The sequence below is a fragment of the Hylobates moloch genome, unplaced genomic scaffold (genome assembly GCF_009828535.3).
Source record: "Hylobates moloch isolate HMO894 unplaced genomic scaffold, HMol_V3 SCAFFOLD_2, whole genome shotgun sequence".
Lineage (NCBI taxonomy): Eukaryota > Metazoa > Chordata > Mammalia > Primates > Hylobatidae > Hylobates > Hylobates moloch.
In genome coordinates, this window is record NW_026652277.1 from 33,981,585 (window position 1) to 33,999,044 (window position 17,460).

The 17,460-nt window shown below is 41.2% G+C and overlaps 1 pseudogene; it reads right to left on the minus strand.

Moving 5' to 3' along the window:
- Positions 1–10,642: 10,642 nt before the first annotated feature.
- On the minus strand, positions 10,643–11,126 carry LOC116474887 (transcription factor BTF3-like; annotated as a pseudogene).
- Between the last annotated feature and the right edge of the window lie 6,334 nt (positions 11,127–17,460).

Sequence of the window (17,460 nt, forward strand, 5' to 3'; positions counted from 1 at the left end):
TCTCATACGTTAAATGGAATATACTATTACTCTTCATAGGTATACCTTCATATATTAAGTAATCTTCATAGTGACAAAATTAAAAATTTTGGGTAAAGCTATGTTTTTTATGTACTTGAAAGGTGGCAAAATATCAATGGCTACTGAATTAAATTATTATTGCACATGTGTAGATGTTCTGATGATGAGTTGGTCATGTTTATATGACCAGAAAAATAAAAATACATGTAATTAGTAAGTAATTAGACATTTATTGTCTAAAATTTATTTTTCATGTCTTCATGCTTATTTCTGCAGGTGGTTATTACCTCATCTTGTTGCTATAATGAAGAATTTTACCTAATTTATGTACTATTGAGAGTAAATATCTAAAGGATTAAAATGTAATTTTATTCAAAGTATACATAATTTGCATGTACTTTTAATTTTAAAAGTACATAAGTGGAAATATTAAAATTTTGAATTGTTTTGATTTGTATCTTAAAAAGTTATTTTTCTCCTAAGATATTTTAAAGTATGTATTAAATTAAAAGGCAAATACAAATTATAACAAATGACTAACAATTTTTAAAAAATAATTTCAACTTTTATTTTAGATTTGGGGTACATGTGCAGGTTTGTTATGTGGGTATATTGTGTGACGTGGCGGTTTGAGGTAGTTCCATCACCCAGGAAGTGAGCATGGTACCCAATAGTTTTTCAACTTTTGCTCTCCTCCTTCCCTCCCACTTCTAGTAGTTACCACCGTCTATTGCTGCCATCTTTATGTCCATGAGTACCCAATGTTTATCTCTCACTTATAAGTGAGAACATGTAATATTTGGTTTTCTGTTCCTGAGTTAATTTGCTTAGGATAATAGCCTCCGGCTGCATCAGTATTGCTGCAAAGGACATGATTTTGTTCTTCTTATGGCTGAATAGTATTTCATGGTATATACATACCACATTTTCTTTATCCACTCCACCATTGATAGGCACCTGGGTTGATTCCACATCTTTGCCATTGTTTGTAGTACGATGATGAACATACAACCATATGTGTATTTTTGGTAGAATGATTTACTTTCTTTTGGATAATGGGATTACTGGGTTGAATGGTAGTTCTAAGTTCTTTGAGAAATCTCCAAACTGCTTTCCACAGTGGCTGAACTAATTCACATTCCTACCAACAGTGTTCAAGTGTTTTTCTCCAAAGCCTCACCAGCATCTGGTGTTTTTTGGCTTTTTAATAATAGCCATTCTGACTGGTGTGAGATGGTATCTCATTGTGGTTTTGATTTGCATTTCTCTGATGATTAGTGATGCTGAGCAGTTTTTTTTATATATTTGTTGGCTGCTTGTATGTCTTCTTTTGAGAAGTATCTGTTCATAAAATGACTAACATTCTTAAAAATCAAATTTATTCAAATATGGCTAGATTTTGAATCTTTTAATACATGTAATCAAATCATATTAAATACTTTTATTAAAAATGACATCATTGCCAGGTGTGGTGGCTCACGCCTGTAATCCCAGCACTTTGGGAGGCCAAGGTGGGCAGCTCACCTGAGGTCAGGAGTTTGAGACCAGCCTGGACAACATGGTGAAACCCTATCTCTACTAAAAATACAAAAATTAGCCGGGTGTGGTGGTGGGCACCTGTAATCCCAGCTACTCAGGAGGCTGAGGCAGGAGAATTGCTTGAACCCGGGAGGTGGAGGTTGCTGTGAGCTGAGATCACGCCACTGCACTAATCTCAGCCACTGCACTCCACCCCGGGTGACAGAGCAAGACTCCATCTCAAAAAAAAAAAAAAAAGACATAATTTGCAGTTCTAGTGCTTAATGTCTATCAAGCTGCCAATATAGACAATTGGTATCATACTTTGAGCAGAGGTTCTAAAAACTTTTGGTTTCATGATTCCTTTAAACTACAAAAATTATTGAGAACTCCAAATAGCCTTTGTTTACATGGAATACTTTATCGATATTTACATCTCAGAATTAATACTGGGAAGTTCTTAAAACACAAGAATACATTAATATAGATACCATTAGCTATCAGAGCAATAATGGCATAACGTGTCTTACAGCCTCTAGAAAACTCCACTGTACACCTACGAAAGCATGAGAAAGAAAAAGGCAAATAGTGTCCTAAGAAAAAACAGTTTGATCTCACAGACTCTAAAAGGCTCTGGGGACTTGAGGAGTCCCTAGAACCACCAACCTAGAACCACATGCTACACATTTAAGAACAATATAAATTGTTTAATACTGCAACATGACCTTTGTCCTCATGTGCCACTGTTGTAAATACTGTGCTAATCTGTGAATACTTTTGCATCCACCAAATGGAATCTGAAAAGAAGAAAGAAAATGGGCACTCACCACTACTGCTAAATGATACTTCATTGTGCAAGAATCTACTGCATTAGAGCTATCTAACAGATGGCTCTGACAAGTTAATTTGTCTTTTCTCTTACTTAAGTACTTCCTCCACTTTCCCTAGGGACTCTGGGTATTAGTTCCCAGAGCTGTGCCAGCTCTCATCATCATATTCCAAATGCTACTTTCTGGGTCTTCTCAGCCCCAGCCACTAACTTTCCAGTATCTTCTAATTTGAAATTCTGTTATATTCCCCCTTCCTCAGGGTTTTCTCCCTCCCCCTCTTTCTGGTGCCTATCCTAAACTTCTGGAGGTTTATGGAAAATCCCAATGAAGCCATCAGAGGAGGAAAATGGGTCCGCTCTGGTCTCCTATCACAGCCCCCACCCCATCCCACATCACCTGGACCAGCCTTGTTCTTGGTACACACAGCCCATGGTGTTTGCTCCTACAGATGGTGAGAGCCCATCTTCATATGAGTGTCCATTCTGCTCCCACTTAGCACCATGGAGCTGAGGATGCCTCCAAGACTGCAGCTGCAACTTTCTCCCATCACTGACACAAGTCTCGTAACCCAGGTCTGCTGCTGCTTGGACCTTCACTTTGACCCAAGCAATCCTGGAGCAGAACTGCTCCTGTCTTTCTCTCTCAGTTACCTGCAAAATCTTCTGGGCACTTGGAAGCCACTGGAAACATGGGGGCAGCTGTTGGCCCTCTGGTGGTTAGATCTTCCATGCCATTTTCCTGTTGGCCTTCCCCAAACAGACATCAAATCTCCAGATGAAGAGCAGGACATGAGTTCTCTCTGCCTTGGATCTCTTCATGTTTCATGGGGCATCTGGTCGCTCTTCCCCCAGGATGTATTCCAGGGTATAGAAGCACAGTACTGGGACTTCATGCTATACTTATAATTTTCCTTGACTGTAAACTCTTTTCCCTCTCTCTGGCTCAAAGCTCTTTATTGGTCATGATGGCAGAGCAGATGAGGTACCTGCTCTGTATATTCACGTACCCCTGTAATCTCTCCAGTTTTATGCCAGAGCCCTTAGTGTTTTCCCTAAAAAGCTAAGGTTGTTTTTTACTTTGCATCTCTATTCTTTCTATCCAGTCTCCATTGGAGCAAATGTAAGCACCACGTCTCTGGGCCTGATGAGAGTGGTCAAGGGGATGAACATTGGCTACCACATTACTATCTGCTGCCTACACTTTACTCACTAGATTTTGTGCTCTTTTCGTCTTTTTTTTTTTTTGGTAAATGTAATATGTTTTCAGCTGATTATTGCTTATTCATGAACATAGATCCTTTGTGGTTTGCAATGCAGTCATTAAGATCATTGTACTGTTCGGCTCCCTTGCAGTCACATGAATGAATTTCATGCTGAAATAGGACCATGAGCCCAAGTGCTGGCTAAGGCCCACTGGGCTGGGCCTTCTGGCTTGCCACTTAAAAAAGGCTTGCTATGGCAAGGGTTTTAAGCTACCCGTCTGGTCTCCCCACAGTCCTTCCCTGCTTCCTTGTCCTAGTCACTTTGCAATTGCTCCCTCCGGAGCTTGGCTACTTTCCCTAAGGCTTTTTCAAAGGGCCTCTTATGTGCACATCCTCCTATCTTTTCACGCTGAGGATTACTTCAAAGGCTCAGCAGCCATGGGAAGGGAAGAATGACAATAAAATAAATCCCAGCTGCAGAAAGGTTTGCTTTGGCAACTGCTTGATTGTTCTGTAGGTGGGGAGGTGCCTGCTCTGACCTCTGCAGCTCACTGGTCCTCACAGCTCATTACAGATGTTTTCCTTTGGTCTGGTTTCTTACTGTCCTTTCTGAGGCTCTGAGCCCCTACTTCTAGCAGGCTTATGTAAATTTCCCCAGGCCTCAGCTGCTCCTTCTTCCATTGATCCCTTTATCTGTTGCCAAGACTGATTCTACTAATCTTGCTCTGAGCCTCCGTGTCTCCACTCAGGAGCGGAAAGGCTCAAACACTCTGAAGGTGGGGCACTCTGCTATTTTGCGCTGCAATTTATTTCAAGGTCACTGGGCAGGACTAGAGTGAGTGACTGAAAGACTGGCCTATCAGAGAACCAGCCTATCAGAGAGCCTACCCATCCAGAGTGCTCAGAAAACACTTGTGGGCCTCAATCTAAATCCTGGAACCCTACCTCCGGTATTGTTGCTTTGTGCAGGGGTTGCCAATTAAAAATAAAAAATAAAACATTGTGTGAACTAAACCAATCACTGGCTGAATTCACCTGACTGATACCCAGTTTAGGACCCTGGCAGACTTGCCTGAACTGGGAATTCCTGACCCTTTTTAAATAATGAGGGCCTTCTCTTGTAGTGTTTGTTTGCTTTTGAAAAAGCCTGAGCCATAAAGTCCAGGAATCTGGCCCCACAGCTGCCAGGATAAATGTCTGCTTAGACATCCACGGGGATGTCTGTCCTTCAGTTGAATGTGGAGGTCTGGCTAAGTGAAATATTAAATCCTTCTCTTGATGAAATGGGGCCCAGAAAGCCTCCTTCTTTCCATGCAGACCAGGCAGGTCCCTACTGACTGGATGGCTGTTTTGCTGCTACTACTATCAAGTGAATCCAGTGGATAAGGAGGTGAAAAGGCAGGAACACCCATTGATCTTTTCGGTTCTTTCCAGAGGTTCCATATCCTAAAAGGATCAGTTGGCTTGCCTCCCATGGCTGCTGCCTTTCCCTTCCCCACTGACTCACCCACACCATGAAATGTCAATGCAGCTGGACAAACACAGAGTGCCCAAGTTAAAGCAATAAAGACCTTTCCTGGGGCCTCAAGCATGTTGAAGATGAGAGATTGTTTCCTAAAAGAAAACAGTCCCACAAAGCCTATGCCACCTGCTATCAGACACTTCCTGCCTGTGTGATATAATTTGAGGGTTGCGCTGGGCATGGTGACTCATGCCTATAATCCCAACACTTTGGGAGGCTGAGGCAGGAGGATCATTTCAGGAGACCAGCCTAGGTAACAAAGCGAGACCGTATCTCTACCAAAACAAAACAAAAAAAAAAATTATCCAGGCACAGTGGCAGGCGGCAGAGGTTGAGGGGGAAGGATTGAGGGAGCCCAGGAGTTTGAGGTAGCTGTGAGCCATAATGGTGCCACTGCACTCCAGCCTGGGTGACAGAAAAATACCCTGTCTTGAAAAAGAAACAAAATTTAAAAAATTGAAAGCAATCTTTTATGATGCATTTCCTAAATTGCTCTGAATTGTTTAGGAGGTAAATTGTTTTAGTTTTGTGTTTTGTTTGCACTAAGCTAACTAAAAAAGTCCTAGGACAATAAGTGACCCATGTGAAATTCTGTCCGTGCAATATTAGATCAAGACATGGACTAATCTGGCAATTTCCAGGAGTCCTGATCATATGTGTGCATGCATGCATGCAAGCACACTAAGAACTCATTGGAAATATAATGAGAGGTGAAAATTACACTCACCAAATTCCTCTCAGGGAAAGTACTGCATGTGGTTCAAAGAAATAAAGCTCTTATATAGCCACTTGGATTGAGAATTAGAACCTCTAAGAGGCACCCTTGAATAAAAATAGTTGGTCAACTAACTACGGTCTAAGGAAGATGAGTGCAATTAACGCTAAGCTTTTGTTTCCCTTAATGAGGTGCGGCCAAGGCAGGATTGCTGGGTCAACAGAAGAGATGCTGAGTCCTGGCATCCATGTCCTCCTGCTCCACCCATCTGCCCGAACATTTGTCATCTCCCGCAAACATTAAGCTGAAAATCCTAGAATATTTTTAAAATATTAATTTGAAACAGTGTCAAAATTTTAGCTTGCCAAGGAGCTCGCACATGTTGGCTGAGACCTTGGACCTCAGGAGTCTGACCTCTTGGAGATTTGACTGGTTCATATCATCAAGGCAGCACTGCTCATCTGGAGAGTTTTTAAAACTAGGTGATTTGAGTGTGTCCTGGTTCCAGAGCGCCCTCTTGGGGAGTGGATAGTAGATTGGGAGATCTCAGAGAATATATGCTTTAGGGATAAAAGAGGAAACAGGACATATGTGCAGTTACTCAGTCCATTTTTACAGGTCATTGCATCTAATGGTATAAACACCCTAGTTCTATTACCCCTGGTGTAAAAGTAGGTAGCTGGGCAGACATGAGCAGGGTAGGAGAGGTCCCCGCAAGGAATGTCAGGTGACCATCAGGTGATGCTCAAGTGGTTGTTAACTGTCACGCTAAAATAATAATTGGACACAGCTGGCACAAGAGAAGGCCGTCTCCCATTAGATAGAAAACACCTGAAGTGGGTGATCAGCGGCTTCCTGATAAGATCTCAGGAGCTGAGTAAGTGGACTCAAGCATGTGCCCTAAAAGGCAAAATGGTGGTGTTTAACTGGTGTGTGAACTTCTTCTAAGTTCTTCGGCTGGTGTATTAGTCTGTTGTCATACTGCTATGAATTATACCCAAGACTGGGTAATTTATAAACAAAAGGGATTTAATTGACTCACAGTTCCACATGGCTGGGGAGGCCTCAGGAAACTTACAATCATGCCAGAAGGGGAAGCAAACACATCCTTCTTCACAGGGTAGCAGGAGAGAGAAGTGCTGGCAGGGGAAAGCCAGACGTTTACAAAACCATCGGATCTCATGAGAAGTCACTATCATGAGAACAGCATGGGGTAACCACCCCCATGATTCAGTTACCTCCCACTGGGTCCCTTCCATGACACATGGGGATTATGGGAACTACAATTCAAGATGAGATTTGGGTGGGGACACAGCCAAACCATATGAACTGGTAAGGGAAAAACACCTCAAATGAACATGCACAAAACTTCGGTAAGCACACTGCACATGTAGCCCCTCCTAAGTCCTGGCAGGCCACCACATGCAGACGGCCTGCCCCAAGGAAAAAATCAAGGGAGAGAGACACAAACCCTGGAACCATGTCAATGTATAAACCCCCAAGTGAAGGGCTGAAAGCGCACTTGGATCTTTCAAGTTGCCTGCTTGGCCCTCTTCCAAGTATACTTCCTTTGGTTCCTGCTCTAAAACTTGCTTTGGTCTCTCACTCCACCTTATGCCTCTCCAGTGAATTCTTTCCTCTGAGGAGGCAAGAATCGAGTTGCTGCAAACCCATACGGATTCACTGCTGCTAACAATGGCACCATCTCATTCTCACCAAGACCCACCTGAGGTGAGTTGACTCCACATAAAGAGTCTCTGGGCCCCACACCTGAAGCTTCCACCAGTAGGAATTAGGAAGGCAGGTATCTGTACTATAGGTAAATGGACGAGGTGGAGGAGAAAGGGCCTGCGGAATGAAATTCTGGAGAGGCATCTGGGCCATGGGTAAGGCCATCTGCAGACAGGCTGAATATGATGGACCTCCTCTGTACCCAGAAGCTATGGTCTGAACATTTGTGTTCTCTCACCCACAATCTATTATTGAAAACTAATCACCAAAGCAATAGTATTAAGAGGTGAGGGCTTTAGGAGGTGATTAGGTCACGAGGGCAGAGCCACATGAATGGGATTAGTGCTCTTATAAGACAGGCTAGAGGGAACTTATTCTGCCCCTCCTGCCACGTGAAGACACAGCTGGAATGCATTATCTATAAGGAAGGGGCCCTCACAGGACACCAAATCTGCTGGAGCCTTGGTCTCAGAATTCCCAGCCTTCAAAACTGTGAGCAATAAGTTTCTACTGTTTATAAATGACTAGTTTAAGGTATTTTTGTTAGAGTAGCCCTAATGGAAGAAGATAGAGCTATTTGGTTGAAGTCTCTTGACCTAGAACATAGCCATAAAAGAGCCGCAAAAAACTCTTTAGGTCAAATTCATGTATTCTGCCCCACGTGGTTTGCCATCCCAAGCACCTAGCTCTACCCTGTAAGTCATTATTTATGTGCCTATCTTCTCTATTAGCATGGGTTCTCATTTAGTTTGCCTTGCCTTTCCAGGAAAGGATAAGCTTCTTCCTTAAGTCTCGGGCTCAGAGTAGAGCTCCATGCATAGAGAGGGCTCAGGGAATGCTAGAAGCCTATGTTTACAACAAACATGGTCTTGCAACTTCTTCTTCTCTACAGCTTATCCCAGGTCCCTTCCACAGTGGAAGACTCTTTTGGGCTTTACTCGAAGTTTTCACTAAAATGAAAAGCAAATGTGGTTTATTACAGTTGGTCTTTGTTTAGGCAAAATGAAGTATATTTTACCATAATTAAAACGGAAAATTTGGAGTCAACCTTAGACACTTTTAAAATAAGGGACTGTGCATGTCCGTGTGTGTGTGTGTGTGTGTGTGTGTGTGTGTGTGTGTGTGCTTGGTCCTCACTTAATGTCTCTAGTTGCTCATATGTTCTTGAACTCCAAGTAAATGTAAGGGAAATTATTTGACTTGGTCTGCCTATGGAGTTGGGATTGTTCAATCTGGAGACATGAAGTCTAAGGGGCAATAGCCTGAGGAAAGTCATTGTTAAATAACTTTAAAAAGAAAAGCAAAAACAGGCTGGGCACGGTGGCTCACACCTGTAATCCCAGCAATTTGGGAGGCCAAAGCGGGCAGATCATTTCAGGTCAACATGGCAAAGCCCCATCTCTACTAAAACTACAAAAAAAATTAGCCAGGCGTAGTGGTACATACCTGTAATCCCAGCTACTAGGGAGGCTGAGGCACAAGAATCACTTGAACCTGCGAGGCGAAGGTTGCAGTGAGCCAATATCATGCCACTGCACTCCAGTCTGGGCAACAGAGACAGACTGTCTTAAAAAAAAAAAAAGAAAAAGAAAAACAGCTTAGATTGCTGCACGAGAGGTTTTTATATTAACGAAAATCATTTAATGTTGGAATAGGTTACATCAAGAAGACATAGAATTTTCTCTGAGGGTCACTAAAATAAATCTTGTAAGTTACTAGATAGTTTGGCACTGGTTCTAACTGAAGGAAGGTGGGACATCTTTCCCCACATTTTTAGCTGAAGAAAATAATCCTGATAATAGTTCCTCTAGTTTAATTTAGTTTTTGATCTTCTATGCATTTATAACCAAGGGCAAACTGGTTCTACTAGACAAATCCTGCTTAATAATACATTTTCATGAGAAAAGATAGTTTGGACCAGTACAGAAAAAGAATTTTAGGCTGGGCGAGGTGGCTCACACATGTACTCCAGCACTTGGGAGGCTGAGGCAGGCAGATCACCTGAGATCGGGAGTTTGAGACCAGCCTGGGCAACATGGTGAAAGCTCCTCTCTACTAAAACTACAAAAGAATTAGTGGAGTGTGGTGGCACAGGTCTGTAATCCCAGCTACTCGGGAGGCTGAGGCACAAGAATCACTGGAACCCGGGAAGTGGAGGTTGCAGTGAGCAGAGATTGCGCCACTGCACTCTAGCCTGGATGACAGAGCGAGACTCCATCTAAAAAAAAAAAAAAAAATTAAATGCATGTGTAATTTATGTATTATTATATTGAGATCAAATTTTTAAAAAATTGTGGAAAAGAATATACCTCAGCATCCTTTAAACACTAGAAAATAATAATCTACAATAATCTTTTAGGGTTTGTTTTTTTTTTTTTTTTTTTGAGATGGAGTCTCACTCTATTGCCAGGCTGGAGTGCAGTAGCGAAATCTCGGCTCACTGCAACCTCTGCCTCCTGGGTTCAAGCGATTCTCCTGCCTCAGCCTCCCAAGCAGCTGGGACTACAGGCGCCCGCCACCACACCAGGCTAATTTTTTGTATTTTTAGTAGAGATGGGGTTTCACCGTGTTAGCCAGGATGGTCTCGACCTCCTGACCTCATGATCTGCCCACCTCGGCCTCTTCAACTGCTAGGATTACAGGCGTGAACCACTGTGCCTGGCCACATCTTTTATCCATTTATTTCTAGTTCATAGTTTAAAAAGTTACAACTGCTATTGATTAAACATACACACACAAAAAATACAAGATAAACGAAACACTAGGGAAAATCTTTGCAACATGTGAAAAATGCCTATTAAAATATATAAATGGTCTTTCAAATTTATTTTTACTTTTTTACTTTTTACTAGGCAAAGAACTTTATTAACCTTTGTTTCAAACTTTATTTCCCAGCTTCTGCAGCTTAATTAGCTAAAAAGAATGATTATGTATAAGCGAAAACTGAAAAGCGCTACAGTGTCCAAGGGGCTTGGGCTTAGAAGTATTAGAGATCTAGATTTTATCAGATCCATGAACAAAAATTTCTTAAAAGCAGTCATAATAGAAAATAGCAGCTCCCAGTAACTTCTTCAAGTTTTATCTTCTTTAGAAGTCGACTCAATTCAGCTTGCCTCATTCTTGGAAGCCTCAAAATTCTCCACAATTCTGGAACTCCATCATCATCATCCTCTCCAGTAGCAAGTGGTGCTTTTCCATCCACAGGTTGTTTGGGCAGAACTTCAGCCAGTCTCCTTAAACTAGTCAGACTGTCTGCACCAAGCTGGCTTAAGACACTGGGTAGCATTTCTGTCACCTGCTTTGCCTCAGCATGACCTGTTATGGTGAAAGTGTTCACTGCCAGCGATGCCTGAAATTTAGGGTTGTTAAAGTGGATCACTGTTCCTTGGTTTGTAAACATATTCACCTTTTCAATACCAGAGATATTGTTTACTTGTAACTTCTTTAAGGAGAAGTGAAGCTTTTTATCATCGGCTGTGGCTGTTCTATGGACCACCTTCTTCTTTCTGTGAGCAGTTCCTTTCCCACCAATGAGCACTTGTGCCTGCAGTTTGGCGAGTTTTCCTGGTTCATGATCATTTCTTTCATCTTGTTGGAGCAGATAAGGGGCTGCTAGGGGGACTAGGGTTGGTGCTCAGGGTATCTCGGGTGGACCAGCTGAGATTAGGCACACACATTCGGGGATGCAAGATGGCAGCTAGAGGGAGGATCTTTCAAACTTATAAGAAAAGAAGGAACTTACCGATCAGAAAATGGACAAAAGGCATAAATGGACAGTTCTCAGAAAAAGAATGTCAAAGGATGAATAAAAATATGAAAAAATGCTCAGCCTCACTATTTATAAAAATTTGTTCCTTTACAAAGGTATAATTGACAAATACAAATTATATATGATGTGACATTTTGATATATGTATACATTGTGAAATGATTAAGTCAAGCTAATTAACATATCTATCACCTCTTATACCTTTTTTTGTGGTGAGAACATTTAAGATCTACTCTCAGCAATTTTCAAGTGTGTAATACATTATTATTATCATCATCATGCTATACAATAGATCTCCAAAACTTATTCATCCTGTCTAACCAAAACTATGTACCCTTTGGCCAACATCCTTCTCACTCTTCTACCTGACCTCCAGCCCTTGGAAACTATTGTTCTACACTCTGTTTTATAAGTTCGCGTTTTTGAATGAGATCATGTTCTTTGTGGGAACGTGGATTGAGCTGGAGGCCATTAGCCTTAGCAAACTAACACAGGAACAGAAAACCAAATGCAGCGTGTTCTCCTTTCTAAGTAGGAGCTAAATGATGAGAACTCATAAACACAAAAAAGGAAACAACAGATACTGGGGCCTACTTAAGGGTGGAGGGAGGGAGGAGGGAGAGGAGCAGAAAAAATGACTATTGGATACTAGGCTTAGTAACTGGATGACGAAATCTGTACAACAAACTCCCATCACACGAGTTTACCTATATAACAAGCCTGCACATGTGCCCCCAAACCTAAGATAAAATTAAAAAAAAAAAAAGGAGCACACTGCGATTCAAGACTCACTTCTCAAAAGAAAAAAAAGCCATGTTCTAAGGGAAGCTCAGACTTTCAGACTCTGTTCCTGGTTGTAATCAAATTATCTTTGTCTGTAAACAAACACCTTCTCCAGGGGAAGCTATAGATAGATCATATCATCACCAGTATGTCTCCAACTTTAATGATCAATTGTTTCCATTCCTTAAAAAGTTCGCTTTTTTTAGATTCCACATAAGAGTGAGATTATGCAATATTAGTCTTTCTGGCTTATTTCCCTTGTCACCTATTTATCACAATCAGATTTCCTTCTTTTTAAAGGGTGAATCATATTCCATTGTATATATACCATATTTTCTTCAGTCATCTGTTGACGGACACTTAGGTTGTTTCCACCTCTTGGCTATTGTGAATAGTGCTGCAATAAACATGGGAGTGCAGAGATCTCTTTGATATACTGATTTCATTTCATTTGGGTGTATACCCAGGAGCGAAATTGCTGGATCACATGGTAGTTCTATTTTTAATTTTTTTTTAAATTATACTTTAAGTTCTGGAATAGATGTGCAGAACTTGCAGGTTTGTTACATAGGTATACACTTGCCATGGTGGTTTGCTGTACCCATTAACCCATCATCTACATTAGGTATTTCTCCTAATGCTATCCCTCCCCTAGGCCCCCACCCCCCAACAGGCCCCGGTGTGTGATGTTCCCCTCCTTGTGTCCATGTGTTCTCATTGTTCAGCTCCTACTTATGAGTGAGAACGTGTGGTGTATGGTTTTCTGTTCCTGTGTTAGTTTGCTGAGAATGATGGTTTCCAGCTTCATCTATGTCCCTGCAAAGGACATGAACTCATCCTTTTTTATGGGTGCATAGTATTCCATGGTATATATGTGCCACATTTTCTTTATCTATTTTTAATTTTTAAAGAACACTTTATACTGTTTTTCTATAATGGCTGTACTAATTTGCATTTCTACCAGCAGTATACAAGAGTTTCCTTTTCTCCACATCCTTTTCAATACTTGTTGTTAACAGCCATTCTAACAGATATGAGGCAGTATCTTATTGTACTTTTCTATTGCATTTCTCTTGTCATTCATAATGTTGAGCATTTTTTTTTTCTGGAGTGCAGTGGCACGCTCTCGGCTCACTGCAAGCTCCGCCTCCCGGGTTCACGCCATTCTCCTGCCTCAGCCTCCCGAGTAGCTGGGACTACAGGCGATTTTTTGTATTTTTAGTAGAGACAGGGTTTCGCCGTGTTAGCCAAGATGGTCTCAATCTCCTGACCTCATGATCCACCTGCCTCGGCCTCCCAAAGTGCTGGGATTACAGGCTTGAGCCACCGCACCCGGCCATGTTGAGCATTTTTAAAAATACCTGCTGGCCATTTGTATGTCTTCTTTCAAGAAATGTCTATTGTATTAGTCTATTCTCTGTTGCTACAACAGAATACCACAGACTGGGTAAATTATAAACAATAGAAATTTGCTTGGCTCATGGTTCTGCAGGCTGACAAATCTAAGAGCATGGTGCTGGCATTTGATGAGGGCTTTGTGCTTCAATATCCATGGTGAAACGGCAGAAGATAGAAGCGAGCACACAAGACTGAGAAAGCAGGAGGGGCCAGGCTCACTTTTATAACAACCTGCTCTCTTGATAACTGGCTTACTCCCGTGACTACATTAATTCATTCATGAGGCTCTGCCATTATACCCAGTCACCTTTATTGGGCCCCATCTCTCTCTCAACATTATTGCATTGGGGATTAAGTTTTCAACAAGTGAATTTTGGGGAACACATTCAAAACATAGTATTTATTCAGGTCCGTTGACCATTTTTTTAACTGAGTTGTTTTCTTGCTCTTGAATTGTTTGAGTTCCTAATATATTTTTTATATTAACCCCTTATCAGACATATTGTTTGCAAATATTTTCTTCAATTCTGTAGGATTTTTTTTTTACTCTGTTGATCATTTCCTTAGCTGTGCAGAAGTTTTTTTTTTTTCATTTGATGCAATCTCATTTGCCCATTTTTGCTTGTGTTTTCTGTGCTTTTGGAGCCATATCCAAAAAATCTTTGCCCAGACCAATGTCAAGAAGCTTTGTTTCCATATTGGTTTCTAGTAGTCTTACAGTTTCAGGTCTTACATTTAAGTCTTTAATCTGTTTTCAGTTGATTTTTGTATATGGTGTGAGATAAGGATTCAGTTTTTTTCTACTGCATGTGGATACCTAGTTTTCACAACACCACTTACTGAAGAGACAGTCCTTTCCCTATTGTGTGTTCTTACTATCTTTGCCAAAGGTCAATTGACTGTAAATGCATGGATTTATTTCCGGGCTCTCCATTCTATTCCATTGATCTATGGGTCTGTTTTTATACCAGTAGCATGCTGTTTTGATTACTATCTCTTTGTAGTATATTTTGAAGTCAGGGAGTGACATGTTTTCAGCTTTATTCTTTTTGCTCCAGAGTGCTTTGGCTACTTGGGATTTTTTTTGTGGTTCCCTAAGAATTTTAGGATTGTTTCTTCTATTTCTGTGAAAAATGTCTTTGGAAACATGGAATCAACCCAAATGCCCATCAGTGATAGACTGGCTAAAGAAAATGTGGTACATATACACCACTGAATACTATGCAGCCATAAAAAGGAATGAGATGATGTCCTTTGCAGGAACATGGTTGGAGCTGGAAGCCATTCTCTTCAGCAAACTAACACAGGACAGAAAACCAAACACCGCATGTTCTCACTTATAAGTGGGAGCTGAACAATAAGAACATGTGGACACATGTAGGAGAATAAAACACACTGGAGCCTGTCAGGGGGCGGGGTTGGGGAGTGAGAGCATTAGGAAAAATAGCTAATGCATGCTTGGCTTAATACCTAGGTGATGGGTTGATAGGTGCAGCAAACCACCATGGCACACGTTTACTTATGTAACAAACCTGCACATCCTGCACATGTACCCCAGAACTTAAAAATAAAAATTTAATTTAAAAAAAAGTCTTTGGAATTTTGATAGGGATTACAATGAATCTGTAGATTGCTTTGGGTGGTATGGTCAGTTTAACAATATTCTTCCAATCTGTAAACACAGGATATAATTTCACTTATTTGCATCTTGAATTTCTTTAATCACTATTTTATAGTTTTCAGTGTACAACTCTTTTACTTTCTTGATAACACGTTTTCCTAAGTATTTTCGATGCTATTGTAAATGGGATTGTTTTCTTACAGTTTGTTGTTACTATACAGAAATGTCACTGATTTTTATATGTTGATTTTTGTATCCTGCAACTTTACTGACTTTATTAGTTTTGACAGTTCGTGTGTGTGTGTGTGTGTGTGTCTGTGTGTGTGTGTGTGCGTGTGAAGTCTTTAGGGTTTTCTTTTTCTTTCTTTCCCTCTTTCTTGCTCTTTCTCTCTCTTTCTTTTCTTTCCTTTCTCTTTCTTTCCTTCTTTTATTTTATTTCCTCTTTCTGTCTGTCTGTCTGTCTGTCTCATTCTGTCACTCACCTGAGCTGGAGTGCTGTGGAGTGATCATGGCTCACTGTAGCCTCTATATCCTGGGCTTAAGCAATCCTCCCACCTCAGCCTCCTGAGTAGCAGGGACTACAGGCATGTGCCTCCAAGCCTGGCTAATTTTATTTATTTATTTTTTAATTAAGACGGATCTCACTGTGTTGCCCAGACTGGTCTTGAACTCTTGGGCTAAATTGATCCTTGTTCCTCGGCCTCCCAAAGTGCTGGGATCACAGGCATGAACCACCATGCCTGGCCAGGTTTTCTATACAAAAGACCATGTCATCTGCAACCAGAGACAATTTTACTTTTTCCTTTCCAATCTGGATGCCTTTTATTTCTTTTTCTTGCCCAATTTCTCTGGCTAGGAATTCCGGTACTATATTGAATAGAAGCGGAGAGAGTGGGCCTCCCTGTCTTGTTCCTGATTTCAGAGGAAAAGCTTTCAGATTTTTATCATTGACTGTGATGTTAGCTGTAGGCTTGTCATACATGGCCTTTATCTTGTGGCGGTACACTGGGTCTGCTGGAGCCTGGGGTCGTGGGGACTGGTCTCAAGCCTGGGTCCACAGGGGCTGACCAGTGTCAGGGTCTGCAGGGGTGATCCTGGCCCTGGGTCTGTGGTAGTGGGCCTTGAGCTGCAGGGGCTGGCCTAGCAGCTGGGGCTGTGGGACCCAGTCTGGCACCAGGCTTCCCTGAGGTGGGCCTGGTGCTGGGATCCGGGACACAGTCCAGAGCTCACTTCCTTGCCCTCATGGAGGGTCTCTCTCTCTCAGTGTTGTGCTGCCCAGGCTTGAGGGAGGGGCAACACAGGAAATGTGAAACTGTCCTTTCTACCTTCTTCAAGGCATCTTTTCTTATTTTTGTGCTATACCCAGGTGCTATAACCTCTCACCTGCATTCTTTAACTCGTGTGATGGTATTTTTGTGTGAGAATAGTTGTCCAAATTGATGTTTCTTGTGAGGGATGAATGCTAGAAAGTCTTATTCCACTATCTTGCTGGTGTCCCTCTAGAAGAAATTTTTAAAAGTATTTCAGTGAGCTACCATTTTCAAACCCAACACAATGACTAACAGTAAAAAGAATAATATGTCAGTGGCAAGAATATGGGAAAACTGGCATTATAGGAGAGAAAAGGTAGTATCTTTTCCTCACCTATTGTAAGGTTCATGGGTGACATTCTTATAACAAAAGACAGATCACAAATATACAGCTAGGTAGAAGGAATAAGTTCTAATGTTTGATAGCTAAGTAGGGTAACTGGAGCTAACAATAGTTGAACAACTGTTTTTCAAAATAGAGAGGATTTGAAATGTGCCCAACACATAGCAATGATAAATGCTGAGGTGATGGATACCCTTAAATACCCTGACTTCATCATTACACATTCTTTGCACATAACAAAGTGTCACACATACCCCATACATATGTACAAATATAATGTATCCAAAAAACCAAAAATAAATCTACAATATTAAAAAAGATTAATAAGAGAAGATTACAATATATTTAATCAAAGTTATATATGATACAGGATCTTTCTGTAATAAAGACCCAGGGAAACTTAGTCTGTATATGTTTATGCTTAGGCTCAGTGAAGAATGGACAGTGTATAAAAGTATCATTGGGCGAAAGGGGCTATAATCTAATGGTAATAAGCTGGTGGGGGGAGCTTAGCAAAGTCTATTTGTTCAGATTCTTCTTGGCTTCTTGTGTAACATTTCTTCCCTCTGAGTATAGAGAGGACACCTATTACTTGAGGGTCTTCAGGTGAAAGAAAGTCAGCGAGACGTTTCTGCTTCTGTGGTTTTCATGATTTCCTTCAGCTTAAAATACACACTATGCCAATGTGCCACAGTTTGT